Genomic DNA, 25,025 nt, shown 5'->3' with positions numbered 1-25,025 from the left:
CTGACAATGTGAACACACAACAGCGGTTTCCCTTCAGCACTCTCTGAGTGGCGATGTAACTGCCAGCAATGTAAGTCTGTCAGTGTAGGCATACTCTTAATCACCAATTTTGCTGGTAAAACCAGTAAAGCGTGTAAATTCTGTGAGCAGAAAGTCTAGTTCAAGGAATTAATGAATTTCGTTAAAGACATTAGACTGTAAGTAAAGTGCTATGTTAGGGTTCATCCTGTTTCTATTCCACAAAATCAGAACAGGATTAAACACGAGGGGGAAGAAAACATTCCTCATGGCCAGCTGCCACCTTACCGGCACTATTTGTCAGTGTTCCCAAACCACTGCAAAGTCATATGTCAATGGCTCAAGTTTGCAACGCTGGTTGCAAGCCAATTTGCAAATCAGAAAACTTCAACAGGATGAGTATTAACATCACGTCCCCCATGGAGGTACTGGAGCTAATGCCACCACTCCACTGCACCCCCGCTAACCCAAGTTGCAAGTAGATATTTTACTAGTGTAGACCCTGAATGAAACAACATAATGAAAACAGGCAACTCCTGCTATAACAAATCATTATTTTTAGAAAGAGATTCACTGTTTTCAGTTTGTCAAAATCAGCTTTTTAAGTACGGGCTTTGATACCAAACCTAAGCTAACAAATATTTTACTGACATCTCCTCCTCCAGGTTAGTTCTGATTTCTCCTAGAAAGTTACTTATCAGCAATAAAAGCCCAAAAAACCTAACACAAGTAAATTGGAAGGTGAGGACTGAAGCTTCTAGTCATCATTTGCTTAAAACAAACATGCTCCCAAAATATCTGTATGCTGAAAAACAAAATTACTGGGGGAGGGGAGAGAGAACTGGATAGTATGTAAGAATTGGTTGAGGTGCTCATGAAGTTAGTGTCATGCCAGTGGTACAGCAGTAGTAAAACAATTATATAAGAAAATATCCAAGTTCAAGACCTACAAAATGACAATATCAGACTCCCTTTTTAATGCATTTTGTTGTAGGTCCCTTACCTTTGGTCAAGAACATGTACTTACGCATCTCCTTTCCAAAGTGCCAGAGCAACAACTGCTGCATGCAATTTCACAGCTGCAAGTAGGAGGGGTGATATGACCAGGATTCTCTGCCTCCAGCTCCTCCCCTCTGCTGTCCCCAACAAGAAGGCTGAACTTACCGCTTCACCATTCCTCAGATCCAAAAATCTGAGAAGTCTCAGGCTCCAGGCTAGACTAAAACACTACGTGCCACACTGGGCCAGCTGGACTTCAGAGCAAAAGACAGAGAAGAATGCAGGAATAGCCAGCCAAGAAACACAAAGCACATGCTTCATGACCCAGACAAAAACACATGTACTATAATTAAATACGAAAAATTAATGATTAAAGAATGTGAAAGGCGGCCATGCTTAGCTGGACTAAAGCCCGGAAGCTCAACTAACTTAAGGCTGACGACATCTCCAAATTACAACACAGAGGAAAACATGAACCTCTGCTTATATCTCCCACCATCTCACCCCGATCTAAGAGCAGTGATGCAACTGCGGATGGGAGTAGTAACAAGTTCAAAACACAGTCTTGGCAAGTACTTGAATCCCTCACATGAGCCCTTCCAACATATGGTGCTTTGCAGCCCCTCTTTCATTTCGGTAAATAATCTCACATGAAAGATCACAAGGGATCCAGACAGCTTGGTGATGTGTTCATCCTTAGCACTCCACAGGATCCCAAAGTGCTTTACAAAAGAAGGGCAAGAATCATTATATCATTTTACAAATGAGGGAATGCAATTACAGAGCCCTAGAGTGACTCCCTCAGATGAGTGAGCAGCAGAGGAAGCAAGAGAGCCCAGGTCTCCCAACCTGTTGGATGCAACCATCTCTTCAGTGTTTGCCAGGAAACTTCCACGGTGATAGATTCCATTATAGCCTCTAAACAGATTCAGTGAAAGTTCTCTCAAACCTGGGCCCATGTATGGTTTGACAGCAAAACCATGTAAAGTTTACAAAGAAACTCGTGGTTTCAAGTGACTTTTGCTTTGAGCTGTTGAGGCTGAATCAGACTTGAAACTCCAAGCAAGACACTTGGTGGAGGTGGTAGGAACAGTCTGAGAACCAAAGCATAAGAAAACCTTTGCATGCAGCCCATCATGGTTTGAAAAGACCCATTCTATTTCTGACACCACAGAACCTCTTTGGAACCTATGGTGTGAAATAGGTGTATGTCGCACATGTACTACGAGCACTAAAATTCCTTATGAAAATTCTAAGAAAATAAAAGAGTGAACCTCTTTATGACCAGTTAGTTTAGTTTTGAGCCAAAGAGATCAGATCATGCTCCAGAACATATAGAAAAAGAATGCTGTTGTAATTAAGGCTTTGGATTAGTAATCAAGAGACCTCGGTTCTATTCCTGTCTCTACCACAGATTTCCTGTCTGATCTTTGGCAAGTTACTTAACTCCTGTGCTTCAATTTCTCCATTTGAAAAATGGGGAAAATAATGCCTATGTTTTATGGGTGTCAAGAAGCTTAAAATGTTGTAGAACACTTTAAAATGCTTGGGTGGAAAGTGCTAGAGAAGAACTCATTCATATAGTCACATAGCAGATTTGCCTGAAATTAAAAGCACTTTTGAATTACAGACTTTTAGAGAAGTGAATTGATTTAATCTAGATTAAGAAGAATAGGTTATATAAATGTCAATCAGGGATGGTCTAGACAGTATTTGGTCCTGCCATGAGGGCAGGGGACTGGACTTGATGACCTCTTGAGGGCCCTTCTAGTCCTAGAATCTATGAATCTAAGACAAACTAGATTTCCTGCTAAGCAACAACCACAGAACAAGACTGATTACAGCCTGAGGCAAAAAAAAACAACCAAATTTTAGAACTGAAATAATACAGATCCAGTACCAGGCCTCAAGAAAACGACACACCATTTGCCAGGGACAAGTAAGAACCTTTTCCTGATTGGGGGAAGGGGAGAACGGAGAAACACAGAGTGCTAAACTATCATTTTTTGCAGAATTTAAAGATTTCATTTAAAAAGAACATTTTAGCTCAGTGGTTCTCAAACTTTTGTACTGGTGACCCCTTTCACATAGCAAGCCTCTGAGTGCGACCCTCCCTTATACATTAAAACACTTTTTAAAATATATTTAACACCATTATAAATGCTGGAGGCAAAGTAAGGTTTGGGAGTGGAGGCCGACAGCATGTGATCCCCTGAGGGGTCCCAACCCCCAGCTGCAGAACCCCTCAGGGGATCACATGCTGTCGGCCTTCTGGCTAATGTAACCTTTTCAACATGACCCAATCCAATGCTGTCTGAGTGTGCAGACAGAGAGCTTTAGTGCCTCCACTGCTCATAGCTTTGCCAAGCAGCATCCAAACATCTGATGTTCTCCCATCATAGTATAGCTAGTCAAGGTAACTCCCTGGTGGTGTTGATCATGATTAACTACAGCAAGTTAATCTCATGCTTTTTGAGGGCCTGATTCATGATCCTTGAATGCTTTGGGTTAGCAATACTACTAACCATAGAAGTAAGGCCTTCTATACAGTAGGTTTATTTTCTTAAAATTTACCACTGGTGGGCCTGCTGGTGTAGATTTAAAACACTGACAAAAGCTGTGCCATGGGCCCTCTCTAGAGCTTGTACAGTAACGGATAATTGCCTGCTGCTAAGGGGTTTAACTTTACATCATACATGCTAAGGAGTTAACTTTAACTCAAATGGTAGAGGTCCGTGCTGAAGGTTTTCACTTCAAACCTTACTGAAAACCCATAGAGGGAACTGTTTTATACTTGTCTCCACTAGAATTTCACCGTGAGATAGCTAACTCCAGCTATTCTCCTACAAAATCACATTTTTGGGGGCAGTGAAGACATAGGGCTTGTTGACACTTCCGATGTGGCACGGCTGCAGCGCTGCAGTTGTGGCACTGTAGCACATCAGTGAAGATAGTTTCTACACTGATGGGAGGGGTTCTCCTGTCGGCGTAGGAATTCTCCTCCCTGAGGGTGTGTCTACGCAACGAAATTACTCTGATTTTACAGAAGTCGATTTTTGGGAACAGATTGTATAAAGTCGAGGGCACGCAACCACACTAAGCACATTAATTTGGCGGTGTACGTCCATAGAACCGTGGCAAGTGTCGACTTTTGGAGCAGTGCACTGTGGTAGCTATCCCACAGTCCCCACTGCCCATTGGAATTCTGGGTTGAGCTCCCAATGCCTAATGGGGCCAAAAATTTGTTGCGGGTGGTTATGGGTAAATATTGTCAGTCAACTCCCCTCGTCCATGAAAGCAACGGTAGACAATCATTCCACACCTTTTTCCCTGAATTGCCCAAGCAGATGCCATAGCATGGCAACCATGGATCCCATCCAGCCTTTTTTCACTGTCACCGTATGTCTACTGGATGCTGCTGACAGATGCGGTACTGCAGTGCTACACAGCAACAGCAGCATCCCCTTGCCTTTGCAAAGACAGTTACCAGTCATACTGTACTGTCTGCTGCTGTCATGAGTGCTCCTGGCTGGCCTTCGTGAGGTCAGTCAGGGGCACCTAAACAAAAATAGGAATGACTCCCCAGGTCATTTTCTTCTTTAAGTTTTGTCTAATGGAGATTCAGTCCTGCCTAGAATATCAGGCAAGCCTCCTAAACAACCACAGATGCAAGCGGCCGCTCCAGGTCAGAGCCCCAGACATCCCGCAGAAATGATGAGCTGCATGCCATTCTAGGGGGTGCCAGTACAACAACCCCTCCCGGGCTAGCCTGGCAGTTATCCCCCCATTTGTGTGATGAAGTAATAAAGAATGCATGAATTTGAAACAACAGTGACTTTATTGCCTCTGCAAGAGGAGATCAAAGGGAGGAGCGGAGCGCAGTTGGCTTACAGAGAAGTAGAGTGAACCACCATTCTGCACTTGTTCAGCCTATAGTTGGACTACTCCTTACTACTGTTGAGGCTTCAAGAGCCATGGGAGCAAGGGGTAGGCACAACCGTGCAGTGCTGCCAACTAGGAGAGCAGCCTGAGGCAGAAGCCTCCAGCTCGCATGATATTCCAGGCAGGACTGAATCTCCATTACACAGAACTTAAAGAGAGAATGACCTGAAGTCATTCCCTTTTTTTTCCAGGTGCCCCCAACCAACCTTACCTACAGGACAACAATGACGGATACCTTGTCCACACGGCAAGGCAAGGGGATGCTGCTGTGCAGCACTGCAGTAGTGCGTCTGCCAGCAGCATCCTGTAGACATACGGTGATAGTGAAAAAAGGCAAGAAACGATTTTTTCCTGTTGCTCTCACAGGGGGGACGAGGGGGGCGGCTGACGACAATGTTTTTGCCACATCAGCTCAACCCAGAATTCAAATGGTTGGCAGAGACTGCAGGAACTGTGGGATAGCTACAGTCGTCAGTTGCCCCTTCCTCTGTGAGAGCAACAGCAGACAATCGTTTCACACCGTTTTTCCCACATAGACACCATAACACGGCAAGCATGGAGCCCATTCAGCTCACCACAGCAGTTATGAGCATTGTAAACATTTCACGCAGTATCGTGCAGTTTATGCAGAACCAGACGCTGAAAAACAGGTGATGAGGTGACGGCAGCGTGGAGACGAGAGTGATGAAGACACGTACACAGACTTCTCTCAAAGCGCAGGCCCTGGCAATGTGGACATCATGGTGTTAATGGGGTAAGTTCATGCCATGGAACGCGGATTCTGGGCCCAGGAAACAAGCACAGACTGGTGAGACTGCATAGTGTTGCAGGTCTGGGATGATTCCAGAGCCACATCCATAAGGGCACCTTCATGGAACTTTATGACTTGCTTTCCCCTGCCCTGAAGCACAAGAATACCAAGATGAGAGCAGCCCTCACAGTTCACAAGCAAGTGGCGATAGCCCTCTGGAAGCTTGCAACACCAGATAGCTACAGGTCAGTTGGGAATCAATTTGGAGTGGGCAGATCTACTGTGGGGTTTGCTGTTATGCAAGGAGCCAACGCAATCACTGAGCTGCTGATATCAAAGGCAGTGACTCTGGGAAATGTGCAGGTCATAGTAGATGGTTTTGCTGCAATGGGATTCCCTAACTGTGGTAGGGCGACAGATAGAACGCATATCCTTATCTTGGGACCGGACCACCAAGGCAGCCAGTACATAAACCCCAAGGGGTACTTTTCAATGGGTATACTCTTTCACGGTGAGCAACACTATTCACATGATAATAGCACATGTGATTTCAGTACAAACTAACCCCCCCATCCTTTTCTCTGGGATGACCACTTTAACCCTCCCCCAACCACACCGCATGGCTGGTATCAGGGAAGATCCCCGATAGTCAAAGGCAAACAGCTCAGTGCCAATGCCTCCCTCCCCCGCCAACGGTTGGCTAACTGCGGGGAAAATTTCTTTTCAGCCACAGGCAAACAGCCCAGTAGGAACGGCCACCTATGAATGTCCCCTTAATTAAATTCCTGTATTTCAACCAGGTTACCATGAACGATATCACTCTCCTGAGGATAACACAGAGAGATCAAGAACGGATGTTGCTTGAATGCCAGCAAACACCGGGACCATACGCTGCCAGGCTTTGTCATGCAACGATACCAGATTACTTGCTACTAGCATGGCGTCGTCAAGTGTCCTACCATGGAGGATGAAATAAGGCTGCTCTCCCCAGAAACCTTCTGGAAAGGCTTTTGGAGTACCTCCAGGAGAGCTTCATCCCCAGACACGTTAACATCCACTCCATCCCCAGACACATTAACAGACTTTTCCAGAAGCTGTACTGGCCACGAATGCATCCTAAGTCCTCAAGGAAAATTAATCATTAAAAAACACTTGCTTTTAAACCATGTTTTATATTTACAAAGGTACACTCATCAGAGGTCCCTTCTCTGGCTTCATGGTCCGGGATACTGCCTTGGGAAGGTATTTCAGTCATGCTGAGAAAAAGATCCTGGCTGCTGGGGAGAACCGTGTGGTCTCCTCAACCTCCCACTCCTCCTCCTCCTCCTCCTCCTCCTCATCTTCCCTGTCTGCAAAATCCTCAGGCACAGCGACAGAGTACCCCATCATCGGAGTCTCCGGACAAGGGTGGGGTAGTGGTGGCGGCCCCTCCAGAATTGCCTGCAGCTCAGCGTAGAAGCGGCATGTCTGCGGCTCTGTCTTGGAGCGTCCATTTGATTCTTTGGTTTTCTGATATGCTTGTCTCAGCTCCTTAAGTTTCACATGGCACTGTGTTGAGTCCCTGTTGTGGCCTCTGTCCATCATGGCCCTGGAGATTTTTTCAAATGTTTTGGCATTCCATCTTTTGGAACGGAGTTCTGATAGCACAGATTCATCTCCCCATACAGCGATCAGATCCAATACCTCCAGTACAGTCCATACTGGAGCTCTTTTTCGATTCTCAAGACTACACGGTCACCTGTGCTGATCAGCTCTCCATGCTGGGCAAACAGGAAATGAAATTCAAAAGTTCGCAGGGCTTCTCCCGTCTACCTGGCTGGTGCATCCGAGTTCATATTGCTGTCCAGAGTGGTCACAATGGCGCACTGTGAGATAGCTCCGGAGGCCAATACCGTTGAATTGCATCCACACTAACCCTAATTCCAATGTCGATTTCAGCACTACTCCCCTCGTTGGGGAGGAGTACAGAAATTGATTTTAAGAGCCCTTTATGTTGACAAAAACAGCTTCATTGTGTGGATGGGTGCAGGGTTAATTCGATTTAATGCTGCTAAATTTGACCTAAACTCGTACTGTAGACCAGGCCTGAGAGGTGGTATCTAGATCAACGGAAGAATTCTGCCATCAGTCTCGTGCTGTCTATACCAGGGGGTAGGTCAGCATAGCTATCTCTCTCCAGGATGTGGATTTTTCATGCACCATGAGTAAGCAACAACACTTTCTAGCGTAGACAGGGCCTAAGTTTTTTGCATGATTTGGCCCTTGGCTAACCAGAGGAAAAACTAGCACATTTATATATTCAAACTCAAAAACCAACATGAACTTTCAACTGCTGTATCCTGTTTTCAGTCTCTCTCCAATGATACTAGTAACATCTGCAGCAAAATACATTTATATACTTCCTGGAGTTAATTCAAACAAAGTGTACTGTCCTAGTCACACATAATAGTTCGTGAAAATTAGAAGAGCTTTGCTCTGCATATGGGAGAAATCTGGCAAAATGATTTTTTTTTTTAAAAAAAGAAAAATGTAGCTAACCAACTGCTCAAATTCAATTTAAAAAAATCCTACATCACAAGTGAAAGCAAGCAAGCGATGTCAGTTTAAATTTAATCACATATTTTATTGCTTATGAGATGCTAATTAGAGAGATGCAAGATCTCTTTAGACATGACTTAGTCCAATTCAAATAACCACAAATCTTTTAGGGTCCATTCATACAGTAAGTAGAAGTGATCTAGCAAAATTAAACCTTTTCTGCACTGGACACTTCCTTAGCATTTCCCACCTTTGCAGTTCCACCAGTAGTAACAACACTGGGAGAACTTGAACAGACCAGCCACCAGTGTTTTCACCATCCATTGTCTTATCACTGGGTTAGAAAATGCGCCCATTAAGAACACCAGGGGCTGTACAAGGTCTGTTTACATAACAACCCTCCCTATGGCGTTTCAATAGGGTTTGTTTGATGTGAAGACTTTCAACACAGACATCTACTATCTGAACTAAAGATGACCTCTCAGCTTGAATTAGTAGTAGGCTGTTATCCTCCATTATACAAACACTAGAACAGGATCACAGCACATGTCTTCTCAGTGTGTAAAATCTACATTTGTAGCCTCACCAGTGGTAAATGTTAAGACAATAAATCTAGTGTAGACAACAAAGCCATACTTTTATGGTTAACAGTACTGCCAAGTCTAAATGTTCAAAAATCATGAGTCAAGCCTCTCAAAACCACGTGACTGACTTAAAAACCAAAAAGTTTTAAAAAAATAATAGATTTTGAGTTCTTTTCCTTGCCGTCTGGTTTCTGAGCCTTAGAGACAGACTTGGTTCTTGTTTTCAAATTGTTTTTCCTTACAAATATAGGAGCTAGAATTTTTTTTTTTTTAATGGAAGCGGAGGTTTCCGGGGAGCTGGAACTTTGAGAAAAACAGCAAATATTGTGAGTGATGGCAACACAGCTTTTTATTGCTAGGCCCTTCAATTTTGAAAATGAACCTTGTGAGTCTTTGAACTCATCTGAACTGACATTGTATAATCCATGAATTGGTTGCACAAAACTGTTTAGAGGAGCCTTTATCTTGAAGGGAGAGTGCAATTATGATATCCATGCTAGCTGTCAACTACACTGTAAATATCCACATTCCAGTTTTATTTGCTTTTACAGAATGAAAGAAGACTTTCTAATGGGCTTTGTTGCCTGTTGATGTATCAAGAGTTCTTTTAAGAATTCCACCACAGTATCCCCAAGTTAAACCATTTTGAAATGAAAGTTTTCATCATTGGTAGGCAGAAGAATAGGAATACAGGGATTGCCATACTGGATCAAATCCATCTAGCCAAGTGTCCTGTCTCTGACAGTGGCCAGAACCAGACACTTCAAACAAAAGTGCCAGAAACTCCCACATTGTACAATTATGGAATAATCTGCCTGTGGGGAAGTTTCTTCCTAACTCCATCAATTAGTGATTGGCTTGTAACCTGAGCAGACTGTAAATGCATTATTGCCTAGCTATATGCGCATCTAATCCCTTTTTCAATCCTAGTGAGATTTTAGTCACAATACCATACTGTGGCAGTGAGTGACATGTGTTAATTATGGGTTGTGTAACAAAAAAGTATTACATCTGAAGTCCCCTTTCTCTTGAATTATGAGAAAGTAAATGGGAGAACCTGATTTACCTTGTTCATATAAAATGTAGTACCATAGACACATTTACTCAGAGAAGAAATTATGAATACCTTTCCAAGAGACATGCTGCAGCTCAATCAGAAGGTCTGGGTTTGATGCAGGAATTATTGGGTGAGGTTCTATGGCTTGCATTCTGCAAGAGGTCAGACTAGATAATAATGGTCTTAGAATTTATGAATGGTGTTAATCAAGCAAACTGAGCCCAAACACTATGAATAAAAGTGCTTTTAGATATTCTTCCTTACTAGATTAAAAGAAATAAAGATCTAATGAAATCTCTATTTCCATCTTAAAATCTACTGCCATAGTTCATATCCTCAAATGTACATACCACATGATCTATAATGGAAAAGCTGGTGTGTGGCCGCACATACCACTGGACTCTAATGGAAATGAATTTAAAGTTGTGGAACTGTGTGACCTGTTGCCTACGCTGCGACAGCTAATGGAGATTCTCCTTTAGCTCGCATAACAGGGTCCTGTGCTCACAAAGCAGAAGATCATAGTTCTATCTCTATTGTTACTGAGGTTCCAAGCAGTCATGGGGAGCAACATAGCAACAACCATGAAATTGTAGGTGACCATGGATTTGTTAAATATTTATCACCGGGATCCTTACAGTTATTGTCTAGGATATACTTTGCTCCAGACATCCAGGATAACATTGTGGTGAGGGTAATAAAACAGAAAAAATACATAACCCAAAACATTTGACATTCTATGTAGTTCCCTTCTAATAAAAAGGATCAGTAAAACTATATTAACATCTGTAAAACATGTTTCACCACACAAGCATTTTAATAGTCTCATACAAATGTGTCTATAAAAACTTCACCTGGAATCCTCATTTACAGTAGTCAGGACAGGAAATGGGTAAGACTTCCCTGGCCCTAGCACACTAATTTTAATAAGGCCAAGCTATTCCTTCTGATTTTAAATGGCAGATGCAATATGTAAAGACAGCACACGGCTCATCCAAAAGAGGTAGGAGGAAAGTAAAGTCTGGGGTGAAAGAAAAGATGAGCAAGAGATTCAGCCCCTAAAACCTGCAGCCAACACTACCCCCAAAAGTGGGCTTTAATACATAAAATCAAGACACTAGAAAAACTAAATGGTTTGGGGAAGAGAGAAATAAATTAATGAAGTTTGCAAAATTGAGCCCATGTCACTTTTCAGGTGACATCTAAGGTTTAAGGAAGATTTAACCACCTTGTCCTGGGGAAATTACAGCAAAGGTAAATGCATTCTGCTTAACTAAATTCCCCCTGCCAAAACACTTGGATACAAGTATTTCTTCCTGTCAGTCCCAAACTATTTAAAAGGCCTATTGTTCTTGTGCACTCCTTTAAATGATCGGGTGCGATCCACCCCAGAGATGGCTGCACTGACATGTTGTGGAACAAATTCTGCTCACACAGAAGTCAGTAAAACTGTCTGTATTATGAGAAGTTTCCCACTACTGACGACAGGTGCGGTTGAATTGGTGCTGAAATGGTTTAACTGCAACTGCAGACCAGGACAGATTATGTTCAGCACTGTAAATATTTAGCTGCACCTATTGCTCACACACATTGTCAGTCACAGGTCATTTTTGTACATAGACAAGGCTAATGAAGCTACATGGGTAAAGAGAGCAGAATTTGACTAAAGCTATTAGAATGTCTGGGGACTTTTAAGGAAAAATCTTGAATAAATATTAGAACAATGAAGACATGAAACTAACCAAAAAGTAGTTTATGCCACTGTGGCCTATGATACAGTTTCTCTATGCCTTCTATGATAGGAAAAGAAAGATTGTAGACCGATTTCTGTGCTGAATTTATGTAACCTCGCTGAAGTCATAACTGTCTATATACTCTAAACATACATGCACACACTGTAAATAGATATTATGTGTTGAACCACAGACACTGGTGAGTTCAGCACAACTGAAACCTTTCATACCACAAAATTACAGTGTTGTCTACAAATATGCTCCGAACTTGTTGCTGACAAACAAAAATACACAAAATCGAGGGACAGAGTTCATGTGACTAGAAGGCCAGCAAAAAGACAGTTATAAACTGCACCAGCCCCAAAACCTGCACATGAACATTCGCATTTCTGTCCAGCCCAGGCAAGTGACAAAAGTTGTAAGTGCTGGGACATTTCGGAGAACAGGGGAAAGAAGGGTGTTGGATTCTTTCTACTGATAGGAACTCTGGTGAAAACATTAACATTTGTGTGCCAGTATATGTATGCCTGCATCTGTAATTTTCACTCCATGCATCTGAAGAAGTGGGTTTTTTACCCACAAAAGCTTATCCCCAAATAAATCTGTTAGTCTTTAAGGTGCCACTGGACTCCTCATTTTTTTATTAACATTTTGTCTATTAAAAACAGGTACAAAAATCTCCCAGTGCACAGAGACCCTGAGCAGTTATTAGGGAACAAAAAACTTTCCATTTTCATTCACAAAACAGCCAAGCAAATGAACTTTACACAGCTACTGAGAAAAGATGATGCAAGGGTTAAAGAGGGATGGATCTCTCTGCTCTGCTCTGCCTTTTAGGACAGGCTCACTGCCAGTTATATGGCTTCAGTTTCTTTGCAACAGGCTACGTTCTAATTAAATTCATTTAGCAAACCGAAAAAGCCAGAAAAAATTCTCTTTTTCCCACCCCCAGTTTCAAAATTATTGTGTCTCCTGAGGGGAAGGGATAGAATGAGGCATTTTGTTTTCGGGATGACTCAGGGCTGTCTACACTGGCAACGCTCTTCAAAGATATCAAAAGCCCAGAGAGTCTATTTTTATTTATTTATGTTAATGGAGAACTTGCTGAGACTTGTTTTGTTTTGACTCAAGCAGGCTCTCGCTGTCAGTGCATCCCATGCCTCAATAATCGTTAACAACTGGACAAAAACAACCCACCGAGCTGAAAGTCTCAGCCTAAAATATAAAGCACACGGTTCTTATAGAAGATCAGACATAGCCCAAACTTTTTTTTTTTTTGCAAACTCTTTCTCATGATAAACATCTTGTTAACACAACAGAGGCCGTTTTAGTGAGATTATCTCCTGTTCAAACAAGACAAATGCTGACACTCTGATCCGAAATCTACATGATTGCCATTTGCTACTGCAGCTCCTCAGAGGTCTCCCCTCCCCTCTTTGCATTACGCTACAATACAGTGCATCCCCCACCACCTTAGGTTGCCAATGTAAAGACAAAAAAGAAAGTGTATTTTACACTCACCCCCTTTTTATGTTAAGTTAGGGCTGCATCGCGGCTTTTGGAGAAGGAAATAAGAGATGAAACAACCCACCGCTGCTAGAAATGTTTCAGCTCTCTCCTGAGACTTTTCACAGCCCGGAGTGAAGGAGTTTCTACTTTATCCGCCGCGATCTGACCAACACCACTTAGAATTTTACACTTGCTGGCTCCGGTCCAGTTTTTATTTTTACAAAGTGCCTTTTGCTGGCTCCTCCCAGGAGAGACAAATCGGGGAGCGGGGAAAGTCCAGGGAGACCCCTAAAGGAAGTGTGCTGCTGATCTCTCGCGGCTTTGGAGCCTTCCTTGAACTGTTAGTCAGTTTCCAGCTCCCGGGGGGCAGAAGAAAAGTCCGCTCAGCTTCCATTCAACAATTTCAGGAAGTTTAAGTTCTTTAGCCTTTAAAGAAAAAGAAGAGAGAAAAGGATGCAACAGTTTCACATGCCTCCTCCTCCTCCTGGAGCACCTCTGCCTCCGGCACAGCTAATCTAGACCTTCAAGTGTAACAAAGCCGATCAGAGGAAACTTTAAGAAGGGAAGGAGGAGACCAAAGATTTGAATGAGGGGCACCGTGCACGGGATGTGTGAGTCTGCACAGTTAAAGCTCACCCTAAACAGTGCCTACCTGGACTGCCAAGGAGCTGCTCACTGGCTTTCTGTTGCTAAATACAAACATTTTCGAAATGCTGCATTTAACTGGCAGCAATGTGCTGAAATTGCATCCAGCCTCCGGTCGGTGGGAGTTTAGATAAGCACAGCAAGCCACGAGGGGAAACTGAAAGGCGAAATATTATGGCTTTGTGACTTTAAGAGGGGGGCAGGAGGCGGTTCCTTAATATGATCAGATCTTGGATGCTTTCAACAGAACAACGAATTTCACTTCAAAATAGAGCTTCTCTCCCAGCTTTCCACGGAGTCAGCACTGAGAGAGTGGCAGGGTCTGAGCCCAAATGCGTTGCACACCCAGGGGAAAGGCTGGCAGGAATTTGCCTTGGACACTAATTACGTTGTGACAGATGAAGTAACTGAGGCGCATCTAGGACATTACGCAGCTGGACAGCCTTAGAAATGGACAGCCAGGGCGCGATAGGTGGGTTGGGTCGTTTTCCAACTTTCTCTACGGTTTTCCGGTGGCGGCAGGTTTCCTTGCAGTTTGTTCTGTTCAGCGGTAGTACTCGTCAGTCGGCGTTGGGCAGGACTCCGCAAATGCTATTCAGAGTCCTGCAGCGCCTCCGAAAAGCCACAGCCCGCCGGCCCTGCAAACATGCTTTTCCGCACAGAAACAGTCGCACTGACTTCTGTGGAGCTACCCAGGTGATTCAAGTTACTCGGCTGCTGACGTGTTTACAGGATCAAGCCCAAAGTTTGTAAAAAAAAAAAACCACACCCACACGTCTTGCTAACACGTTAGGAGAGTTCTGCTTCTGTTAAGTAACCTGTACCTGACCTGCTCGCTTGTGACCAACACACAGGGCTGGAAGTTGGGGCTACTCCCTTTCAGTGCCTTCTGGTCACATTTATGCAGCTGACTTGAACTCTGATCCTACAATGGGCTAAGTTAGCACAAACATCCATGCCACATGCATCCTTGGAGCAAGTAACTTGAGGCCATTGACTTCAATGGCTTCAGGAATGGGCTTCTACTAGCTCTATGCCTCGGTTTATCTATAACAAAGTATTATTAATGCTTCTCTTACAGGAGTGTTATGAGTCTAACTTAATGCCCATCAAGATCTTTAAGTAAGTGGGGCTAAATGAGTGTAACATATTAATGTAACCCACATTTCTGTACCTTAGAGACAAATGAGTGCTAAAATCCTGTAGCTGTATTTTCCCCTCTAAGGAACCTCACTGTTATTATATAGGCCAGCGATTCTCAAACTTTAGCAACCTGAGTACTCCCATTTTGATTAAAAACGTGTGGCCCCTCAAGTTCTCTCCTGAGCCCCAGGCCCCACCCTGACTCCATCCCTTCCCCCCAAAGCCCCACCCCACCTCTTCCCAAGCCCACTCTACCCCTGTCTCCCTCCCTCGAGCATGCCCGTTCCCTATGCCTTCCTCTCTCTCTCTCTCTCTCTCCCTCCCAGGGCCTCCTGCATGCCGGGCAGGGGGAGGAGTTGATCAGTGTGGCCCATGGACCCCCTGGAGTACCCTCAGGGACCCCAGTTTGAGAAACGCTGCTATAGGCTATATAAACAGGATGTATTACTATTGAATAAGTGCCTACAAGCTCCAATCAGGCTGAACAAAGGACATGTTCCCCTGTGTTCCTGCCCGGAAGAAGACATGTGACATACAAAGATATACAGTTGTTATATATCTGTATACTTAATAATTATTCCAAGTAAATAAAGTGTCACTTATTCCTCATCTGCCCTTCAACTCAGCCATAATTAATGAATTTCCTGTCAGTTGTCATGGCAGAAGGGGGACTTGAAGGAAGGGACTGTAGTGCATTTCAATGGGGTGATAACGCCAAGATCCACTTCTCAGGGGAGTTCCTGCCAACCCCATCCCAGCAGGGACAGTGTGTGTGGCAGGAGGAGAAAAGTGAGGTGAGCCCACCACAGCCACCAAAGCAGATACACTGTGTTAAGGACCGAAGAGACCCTCTGCTGCCAGCTCTGCCTCTTAGGAGGAGAGGGGGTCGAAGAGAGTCCCTGCTGCCACTTCTGGGGAGGAAAAGGGCCCCATTACTGCTGTCCGTGCCTCTCCAGAAAAGATGAGAGGGCACCCTGTGACTTCCATTCCAAGTTGGGGGTGGGGCCACAAGGGATCCCTTTGTCATGGTGTGCCTGGGACCCCCAATTGCCTTAATTCAGTCCCCGGGGCCTGCCTTTGTTAGTGGAGTGGAGGCAATGAGATTGCAATGTGATATGAGACAAGAAGGGAGGGTTAAAGATGTGAAGGACCTTGAAGGGAAGGACAAGAAATGTAAACTTAATAGGGTGTCAGGGAAAGCCAGTGGAAGGATTCAAAAAGCGAGGTGCTGTATGATTTTAGCAGCTTCATTTTGCCTTTGAGCTTCAGTCATGAAAAAGTACAGGAAGATTGTTCCTGATGAAAACTCCTTACACCACTCAGAAAAGCAATCATCTGAAAACAACAATACTTAGCACCTAATCAAACAGCACAGTGCAAACAGACTGTGGGACAGAGGAGTTTACTCCCTGTAGGGTCTGTTTAAAGCATCATTAAAAGAATTAAAGAACATGCAAATCAACATCACCAAAGATGTTATCACAGCTAATTTACATATTGAACAGCTATGTATGAAATTGCTGCAGCTATACCTTGGGGTTTTTTACCACACGTCCTCCCCACAGCAAGATAGCTATAGTACTGCAGCCCTCACCCACTCAGATGTCCTGCTCTCACACATGCTGTTCTAAAGAGGGTAAACCCACAAGAGGTGTCACTAAAAAACATGACCTTTTATTGGTTTGGCTTATAACATATTTGATATTTTCAGTTGGGTGAAAGAGTGAATGCATGTGGATGCAGCACACTGCATAACTTTATCATGGATATTTGATCCTACCTGTCTTCTGTATCACACGCTCCCAGAAGTTAGACCCCACTGTACCTCTGCCTACAGAGCTAATAGCTTGAGCAATGAATAAGGAGTCAGGAATTCTGAATATTGTTCCTGGCTCAGACACTGATTTGCTGTGTGACCTTGTGCAAATCATATCACCACTTTATGCCTCAATTACTCACCTCTTAGATCTATGTAACAATACTTAGTGCTGCTTAAAGGTGCCTTCTGGCAAAAGGAAGCAGTGGTGTTCAAGTCCTGAGCAACATCTAAAAGGGTTGACTGTGTTTGTGCACGCAGAGCATTATCCTGTTAGCTTGGCAAGTCAAAACTCTGGTACAAAGTGTGATTCAAGAAACAAAATGTGATTCCACAGGGAAAAGTGTGGCTATAGTACATCTGGTGAGAGATCCTCTGAATCACAGATATTCAGAGGGAGGGAACATTCTGAGAAGTGGTAATGCTGAATAAGACCTAAAGTAGCTGGAGAGTGGACAGGGCATTAGACATGCTTCTAATGTGAGATGACAGAAAAAAGACCGATGCAATTTTGAGCTGCGTAAGTCACAGAGCCAGAGATAATGGTGCCTTTCTGTATAGCTCTGACGCAAACAGATCTGAAATACTGCATTCAATCCGAGGGACCCCATTATCAGAAAGAATAGGGTTGCTCATAGAACAGCAACAAAAAGTATCAAGGTTTTGGAAACTCTACCCTATGAGTAAAGACCTAAGTTCTAAATACGTATGCCTAGGTGTGCTAGGAGGACAAGATAAGAGTCTACAACTATCTGAGGTGTAAAACACCAAGGAGAAAGGAGGACTATTTAGGGAGGCAAGAGGAGGTATAATTAGGAGTAATGGTATAAGGGACTGAAATTAAGCAAAATAAAATTTAGGATGAGTACCATTCAAAGTGTTTTGGCTATGAAATCTGTTACACTGTAGAATAGTCACTCTGGAAGCCCTATTTCTTGGGACAATTAAAATGAAACCGAGCATAGCACTAGAGTATCTGTGTCTAGGCACAATTCTGGATTGGCTGATGCTGTGTGGGCTAACCGATCTTACACTGAGGGATTTTCCATCTCTAACCCCTATGGTTCGCATGTCTGAAGCAAACCTGTAAGAGAGAAAGCAAATAGACTAGCCCTCCAGGAGGGAAAAATCTAAAGAGAGAAATGGACTAAAGAAGTGTTTGCGTACAATATTCTACAGTCATACCAGAAATCATAGTTAAAAAACACCCAATGCAACACACTGTCCTCATGCAGACTTTTGCTGGAAATGATACTGTAAAGCTCCTATGAACATGGACAAATATTCACAGCCACAAATTGTTCATTCTTTCACTCAGCATGCATATAAGATGATAAATTTGCATGTTAGGATCTGTAAATCTGTGATTATTCATGGCATATATAAGCAAATAAAAAAATGTGTTTCCTCTAAGCCAGTGGTTCCCAAACTTTAAAAGCCTGTGAACCCCTTTCACTAACACATCAAGTCTCACGAACTCCCTTTTAAAAATGAATATTTCCAGGGATTTTCTCCTGTACCTGAGTATAAATTATAAAAGCAGTGATCTTGGAAATATAAAATGTGTTTTTATGACATGCTTATTACACACTATTTATTATTAATTATTTATCATTACAGTATTTTTATTACATTATGAAAATGGCAACACTCTTCCAAGATCTCACTCAAAAGAGTTCCTCCTATTCAAGCATTCAGGTCTTGAGCAGTCCAGGCAAACAGCGCACGTTACAAAAAAGCTTAAACTTGTTCTTCATAATAATTTTCAAAACAATACAACTTGCCTATTTAATTTTAAAAACAGCAAAAAATATTCACCTCCCTTTCCATTTCTTATAAGGAGTCTTGAAGTTTAAATCTCCTCAGTGTGATAGATATGCTTGCTTTGATCTGCTTAGCTCTCGGAAGTCTAGGGGGGCTCCAGGCTGCTGGCCCCGTGCTGCCTGCGGTCCCTAGGGACAGCTCTGTCCAACATTAGAGAATTTTTTCCCAAGAACCACCTGTAACATTTCATGAACCCTCAGGGGTTCATGAACCCCAGTTTGGGAATCATTGCTCTAAGCTTATAGAAACTTTTTAATTTTAAGGATAACTGAAATGTACTAATATCAAGAAATTGAACTGTGCATCAGCATTGAGTGAACCAGTATTAAATAGTGTTACAGTAGATGACAGCCGTAGAATGTTAACCCAAGTCCTTTAGTTAAAAAGGTCGTATTTGCTGCCTTTGCTCTTGCGAACTGAAGCACAGTGTCAGACAGACCCAAAGACTAGCCAGTGGCATTTTCAAGTAATAAAATAGTGAGTATCACTTACCAGCTTCACTATCAGATTTGTACCACTGTCTGTGAGGATCTTGCATCTGATGCTGAAAACAGGAAGCATATCTTTTGCAGTACTCTGAAGAGGATACTGAATCTAAAGAAGAAGATGATGCATCTGACACAACCGGTTGAAGGAATGGCAGCCACAAGGCATGAAGAGAGCTCTTGGATTCAGTGCAAGGATCCCCCTGTTTCTTCTCTTCATGTTTGTGCTGTTGTCACAGTATCACAGTTGGGCTCTCACTTCATTTCAGTTCGTCCTTATATCTCACTGATTGACTGGTGTTGCATCATCACTTAAATACCCACGAGGGCACGGCTGACAACATTCTAGGAGGTTGGAGGAAAAAGTAGTTCTCAGAAAGTCTGGAAGTTTCCATGAGATTCTACAAAGGCCCAGAATATTCCTGGAGATTAGTGAAAAATGGATCCACATACAGAATACCTGAAACATATTACTTCAAATATTCTATGTTCTCCTTTGTCGCTAACAATAAAAAGAGCACCCCAAGCCTAGCGCCCCCCAAGCCCAGCACCCCAGGCAGTCACCTGGGTCACCTGTCCCTAAATCCAACCCTGGACAGGAGCTGCTCCATGTAGACATGCTTCTTTCAAGGCTGGGTTGCCATAGCTCCACTCCACCCCAGAACAAGAACACAGAGACTTGCACCTTGTTCTAAGTGTGACTGCGCCTAACAGGCCTTCCGTTCTCACTCTATGAGTGGCCCATCAAATACACACACTCTCTCTTAACCCCATTGTCTCATAAAGCTGGCAGGTAGCATCCATACTCTTCCTAGTGCCTCTCCATCAGTGACTGATAATTGTTTACAGTGGCTCATGTGGCACTTTTAGCCAGGCCAGGCCCTAACACGATGATGTAAAGCAGAGATTCTCAAACTGGGGGGTGGGCGTGGAATGTATTCTGGCAAGGCCTGAGAAGCTTTAGGGGAAAAAACAAACAAAACAACCCCTTACTATGCACATTGTACCCATAACATTGAATAACTAGCAAAGCTGATTCATCCGGACATATCAGGTCCTCAGATGGCGCTGTGCGTTTGACTCTACATGGCACTGTGCATTTTGACAGATTTCTGTTAAGCTTGCATAGCATTATACAAAGTCGTGGTTCTCTGTACGTTAATCCATTTGCTACGACACAGTGTGCACATTTAATTTGGAAGCACTGACCACAACTGCAGTTTTGCTTTTGCTCTTATTACAATGGATCGTTGGCTCAGTCTGAATCAATGCCTTACCGTTTTTAATATTTAGTGAGAGTTGCAGGTTGATTTGTCATTAACTGGTATATGAACTTGTATGGCAGGGGGGCATAAACGACAGACACAAAGAAGAGGAGTGCGATCAATAAGTTTGAGAACCACTGAAAAAGTGCCGTCCCACCCTCTTTTCTTGTATCTTGCATATTTGGAAATGGTACTATGGAGTTCTTGGCCTTTTGCACTTTATTTATTTCTTTTTAAAAATTTTTTCTTAATTTATCTTTTTAATTAATTCAGGTCTGGTTAAAGGAGGCTCAAGAAAAGGCACAGTTAGCAGCTGTGCAGTCTTCCCCACTCTGTGCCTGCCACTGTGCCTCAACCTGACCTAGAGGGATCACCTCTAAGAGCAAGAGGGTTGTTTAGGATGCAGCCAAGGCGATGCTGCTCCACAGAGACTGCCAAGTGCATACTGTAGTGAGGTGTTTTTTTGTGATGTAGACACCCATCAACTAGCACCTGTACTGAGGTCTGTTAACTCATTTCATGGATCAACTCTCAGATGGCAACAACTTTTGGTCACTACGTTTTGTCCGTTCCTTTTAAAACTATATGAACAAATCAAGTGGTTTTGGTACTTCCACAAGTATGAGACATGTCTCCAGAGGAGTGGAACAAGTGACTCACTGGGAGCTGGATGACTCTGATTAGTGAATGAATGTCAAATCACCCTGGGTGTTATACAGAGTTCTTTATAACAGCCCCATCATTTAGGATCAGCTCTTAAGATACCTTTGCTCACTCCATGCCTCACTGTGATTCATTTGCATTTCCCTTCACAGGTCTGCACAGGCCTTTCTGACCATGCAACAGCTGCTATGCTTTTGTGTGCAAAATGAATCTCTATGTTCCTGAAATGCAAGCATATTGAAAATGGTTATTTTGTCATTGGGGGTAGATCGTCACATCTGGAACCCAAGGCTTCTTCATTAAAAAGTCTAACAGAAACCAGTGGTCTTTGTTTAAAGCTATTTTCAGGGCTTGTTGAGGCTGGCAAGGTGGTGAGGATGCAACGCACAGGCATGGTCGCTTTCTGAGCTGAGCAGCATGAAAACTTCGGTTTAGTCAGAGACAATAACAAATAGTGTGTCATACTGGAAATGTTCATAGTGCCTCTGATGGATTTATGTTCAGCGAGGAATGGGAGACAGCCGTGAGCCTATCTGGGCTTCACACCACCAGCAGGATGACTAACAGACACTTATTTCCCACTCTAAGCAAGTTTCCCATTTTGTTATCTCATTGCACAAGCAGCACAGCTGGCATCCCACCTTGACAAATTAGCCTCGCCTCGCAGAAATGATTAGATGTTCTTTACCAGGAGGAAGCACAATAAAATGTAACCAGCTATCTGAAATTACCAGCCCCACACTGGGATAAAACATCCACTAGGTACATCAGAAGCACAACTCCTGCTCCTTAGCTTAGGCCCTGTCTAAATTATGGTTGCTAACACCAGTTCAATTACAACTGATTTAGCAGCATAGAAATTCCTGCAGACTAGCTGGCAGGTGCCATTACTCCTTTCTGTCTAGTCACTTACATGCTATATGCACATGCAGAACTTAGCACTGTGACTCAGGCGCTCACATCTGTAAATCAGGTCCAAAGGAGCTCTGTGATTGCTACAGACATCCACAGTCACTGTACTTTTTGAAACTAAAAAGGAATCATAGTTGTACTTTCCCTAGTCTGCTCTTCAGTGGTTTTCAGAACTCTCGACTCTTCCTCACCAGGGAGTGACTAGGATGAGGCCTGGTCCACACTACGCAGCTAAATCGATTTTAACAGCGTTAAATCGATTTAACGCTGTACCCGTCCACACTACAATGCACTTTAAATCGATTTAAAGGGCTCTTAAAATCGATTTCTGTACTCCTCCCCAACGAGAGAAGTAACGCTAAAATCGATATTAGCATATCGATTTAGGGTTAGTGTGGCCGCAAATCGAAGTTATTGGCCTCTGGGCGGTATCCCACAGTGCACCAGTGGCCGCTCTGGACAGGTAACTGAACTCTAATGCACTGGCCAGGTATACAGGAAAAGCCCCGCGAACTTTTGAATTGCATTTCCTGTTTGGCCAGCATGGAGCTCTCATCAGCACAGGTGACCATGCAGAGCTCATCAGCACAGGTAACAATGCAGTCTCCTGAGAATAGAAAAAGAGCACCAGCATGGACCGCACGAGAGGTACTGGATCTTATTGCTATATGGGGAGAGGATTCAGTGCTAACAGAACTGCGTTCCAAAAGACGAAATGAAAAAACTTTTGAAAAAATTTCCAATACCATGAAGGAGAGAGGCCACACCAGGGACTCAGTGCAGTGCAGAGTGAAAGTGAAGGAGCTCAGACAAGCCTACCAGAAAACCAAAGCAGCAAACAGCAGATCCAGATCAGGGCCAAAAACATGCCGCTTCTACACTGAGCTGCCTGCAATTTTAGGGGGCTGCACCACCACTACTCCCCCCCTTGTCCGTGGATTCCGAGGTGGGGGTTATAAATCTCAACCATGGATGAGGATTCAGCGGAGGGGGAAGATGATGAGGAGGAAGAGCTTGCAGAGACCACACAGCACTTCATTCTTCCCAACAGCCAGGAGCTTTTTGTGACCCAGACGGAATTACCGTCCCTGCCCTCCCAAGCCACTAGCCCAGACAGTGAAGCCATGGAAGCGACCTCTGGTGGGTGTACCTTTGTAAATATAAAACATAGTTTAAAAGCAAGCATTTTTTAATGATTGATTTGCCATGAGTGTTTGGCATGCATTAGCAGGCATTAAAGTTACTGGAACAGTTTATTAACATGTCTGGGGATGGAGCGGAAATCCTCCAGGGACATCTCCATGAAGCGCTCCTGGAGGTACTCCAAAAGCCTTTGCAGAAGGTTTCTGGGCAAGGCAGCCTTGTTCCGTCCACCATGGTAGGACACTTTACCACGCCATGCATGTAGCAAGTAATCTGGTATCATTGCATGACAAAGCCTAGCTGCGTATGGTCGCGGTGATTGCAGGCATTCAAGAAACATCCATTCTTTATCTCGCTCTGTTATCCTCAGCAGAGTGATATCATTCATGGTAACCTGGTTGAAATTAAGGAATTTTATTAAGGGGACAGAGCTGGCCATTCCTACTGGGCTGCTTGCCTGTTGCTTAAAAGAAATCCTTCCTTGCAGGTAGCCAAGCTGGGGGAGGGGAGGGAGGTCAATGGCGCTGAGCTTTTTAGCTTTTGGCCAGCAGGAATCTTCCCAGCTACCAGCCACGCGGTGGGGGGGGGGGGGGGAAGGGGAGGTGATTAGCAGTGATCTGCCATTATACCAGCCATGCGGTGGGGGGAGGGGTAAAGCAATTCCATTGTTAGGGTTAGGGTTTGGCGTCTGCTGCTCCTTGTAAAAGCAGCAGCACAGGGAGAAGCTGTATGCCTTACCATGACCGCATGCAAGCTGAATTGTGATACCCGGACCTGCGTCTGTGTTGATCTGTTACACCACAGCCGCAGGCACTCAATACTAAAAGAATCTAAATGTGACCTTGTAGTGAAATCACATGTGCTATGTAAGGTGAATAGTGTTGTTCACTGTGAAAGAGTATAACCATTGTTCTGTGAAATGTATCTTTTATAATCCTTCTATCACTATTTCCCCCCACTCATGCAGCTGCAAATTTTTCAAGCCTCCCTACTCCATCCCAAAGGCTAGCTCAGATAAGGCGGAGGAAGAAGAGGACAAGAGATGAAATGTTCACAGAAATCATGGCAGTAACCCGCAATGAAAGAGCTCATCTGGGGGAGTGGAAGGACGTGGTAGCAAAGTACAGGAAAGATGCCAGTGAAGGTGAGGACAGGAGGGACCTATGTGAGGATAGGAGGGACGAACGTGAGGATAGGAGAGATGCTCGAGATGAGAGGTGGCGGCAGGAAGACCAGCGGTGGCGGGATGCAACGCTGGAGCTACTGCGTGATCAAACTGACATCCTCCGACGTCTGGTGGATCTTCAGGAAGAGCAGCGGGGTCACAGAGTGCCGCTCCAGCCCACGTTTAACCACCCTCAGTACTCACAATGTTCCATATCTTCCACACCCAGACGTGTAAGAATGCGTGGGGGAAGGCTTTCTGCACCCGCCCACTCCACCCCCGTGGACAGTTCAACCAAAAGGCTGTCATTACATTGAAATGTCCTTAATGGCCTTTTTCTTCCCTCCTATCCTCCTCCCAAACCACACCCGGGATACCTTGTTAATTCTCTGCCTCTTTTTATAATTACATGCTTCTTAAACGATAGTAACTTTATTTCCATAAGCAAGCTGTAATCGAAGGGGGAGTGTGGGTTGCTTACAGGAGAAGTCAATAAAGGGGGAGAGGTTCATGAAGGGAAAACAAACACAACAGTCACACCGTACCCTGGCCCGTGATGAAACTCGTTTTCAAGGCTTCTCTGATGCGCACAGCTTCCTGGTGAGCTCTTCTAATCGCCCTGGTGTCTGGCTGCACGTAATCAGCGGCCAGGTGATTTGCCTCAGCCTCCCACCCCGCCATAAAGGTCTCCCCCTTACTTTCACAGAGATTGCGGAGCACACAGCAAGCAGCAATAACAAAGGGGACATTGGTTTGGCTGAGGTCTGAGCAAGTGAGTAACGCTCTCCAGCGGGCTTTTAAACAGCCAAATGCACATTCTACCACCATTCTGC

At 44.0% G+C, this 25,025-nt stretch overlaps 2 protein-coding genes across 2 annotated transcripts in view; both read right to left on the bottom strand.

Annotated features, from left to right (window-relative positions):
* PRR5L (proline rich 5 like) overlaps nt 1-14,531 on the bottom strand; it is a 73,533-nt gene extending 59,002 nt beyond the window's left edge. The window contains exon 1 of the mRNA XM_050955561.1: nt 13,144-14,531. The gene's annotated coding sequence lies outside the window, so the exon portion shown is untranslated. The remainder of the gene's footprint in view (nt 1-13,143) is intronic.
* An 8,604-nt stretch (nt 14,532-23,135) lies between these two features.
* Nucleotides 23,136-25,025, bottom strand: part of LDLRAD3 (low density lipoprotein receptor class A domain containing 3) — a 269,503-nt gene continuing 267,613 nt past the window's right edge. Inside the window, exon 8 of the transcript XR_007774679.1 lies at nt 23,136-23,421. The gene's annotated coding sequence lies outside the window, so the exon portion shown is untranslated. The remainder of the gene's footprint in view (nt 23,422-25,025) is intronic.

Source organism: Gopherus flavomarginatus, chromosome 5, assembly GCF_025201925.1.
Source record: "Gopherus flavomarginatus isolate rGopFla2 chromosome 5, rGopFla2.mat.asm, whole genome shotgun sequence".
NCBI lineage: Eukaryota > Metazoa > Chordata > Testudines > Testudinidae > Gopherus > Gopherus flavomarginatus.
The sequence above is the reverse complement of the archived record's forward strand: the minus strand, read 5'-3'. Positions and strand labels throughout refer to the sequence as shown.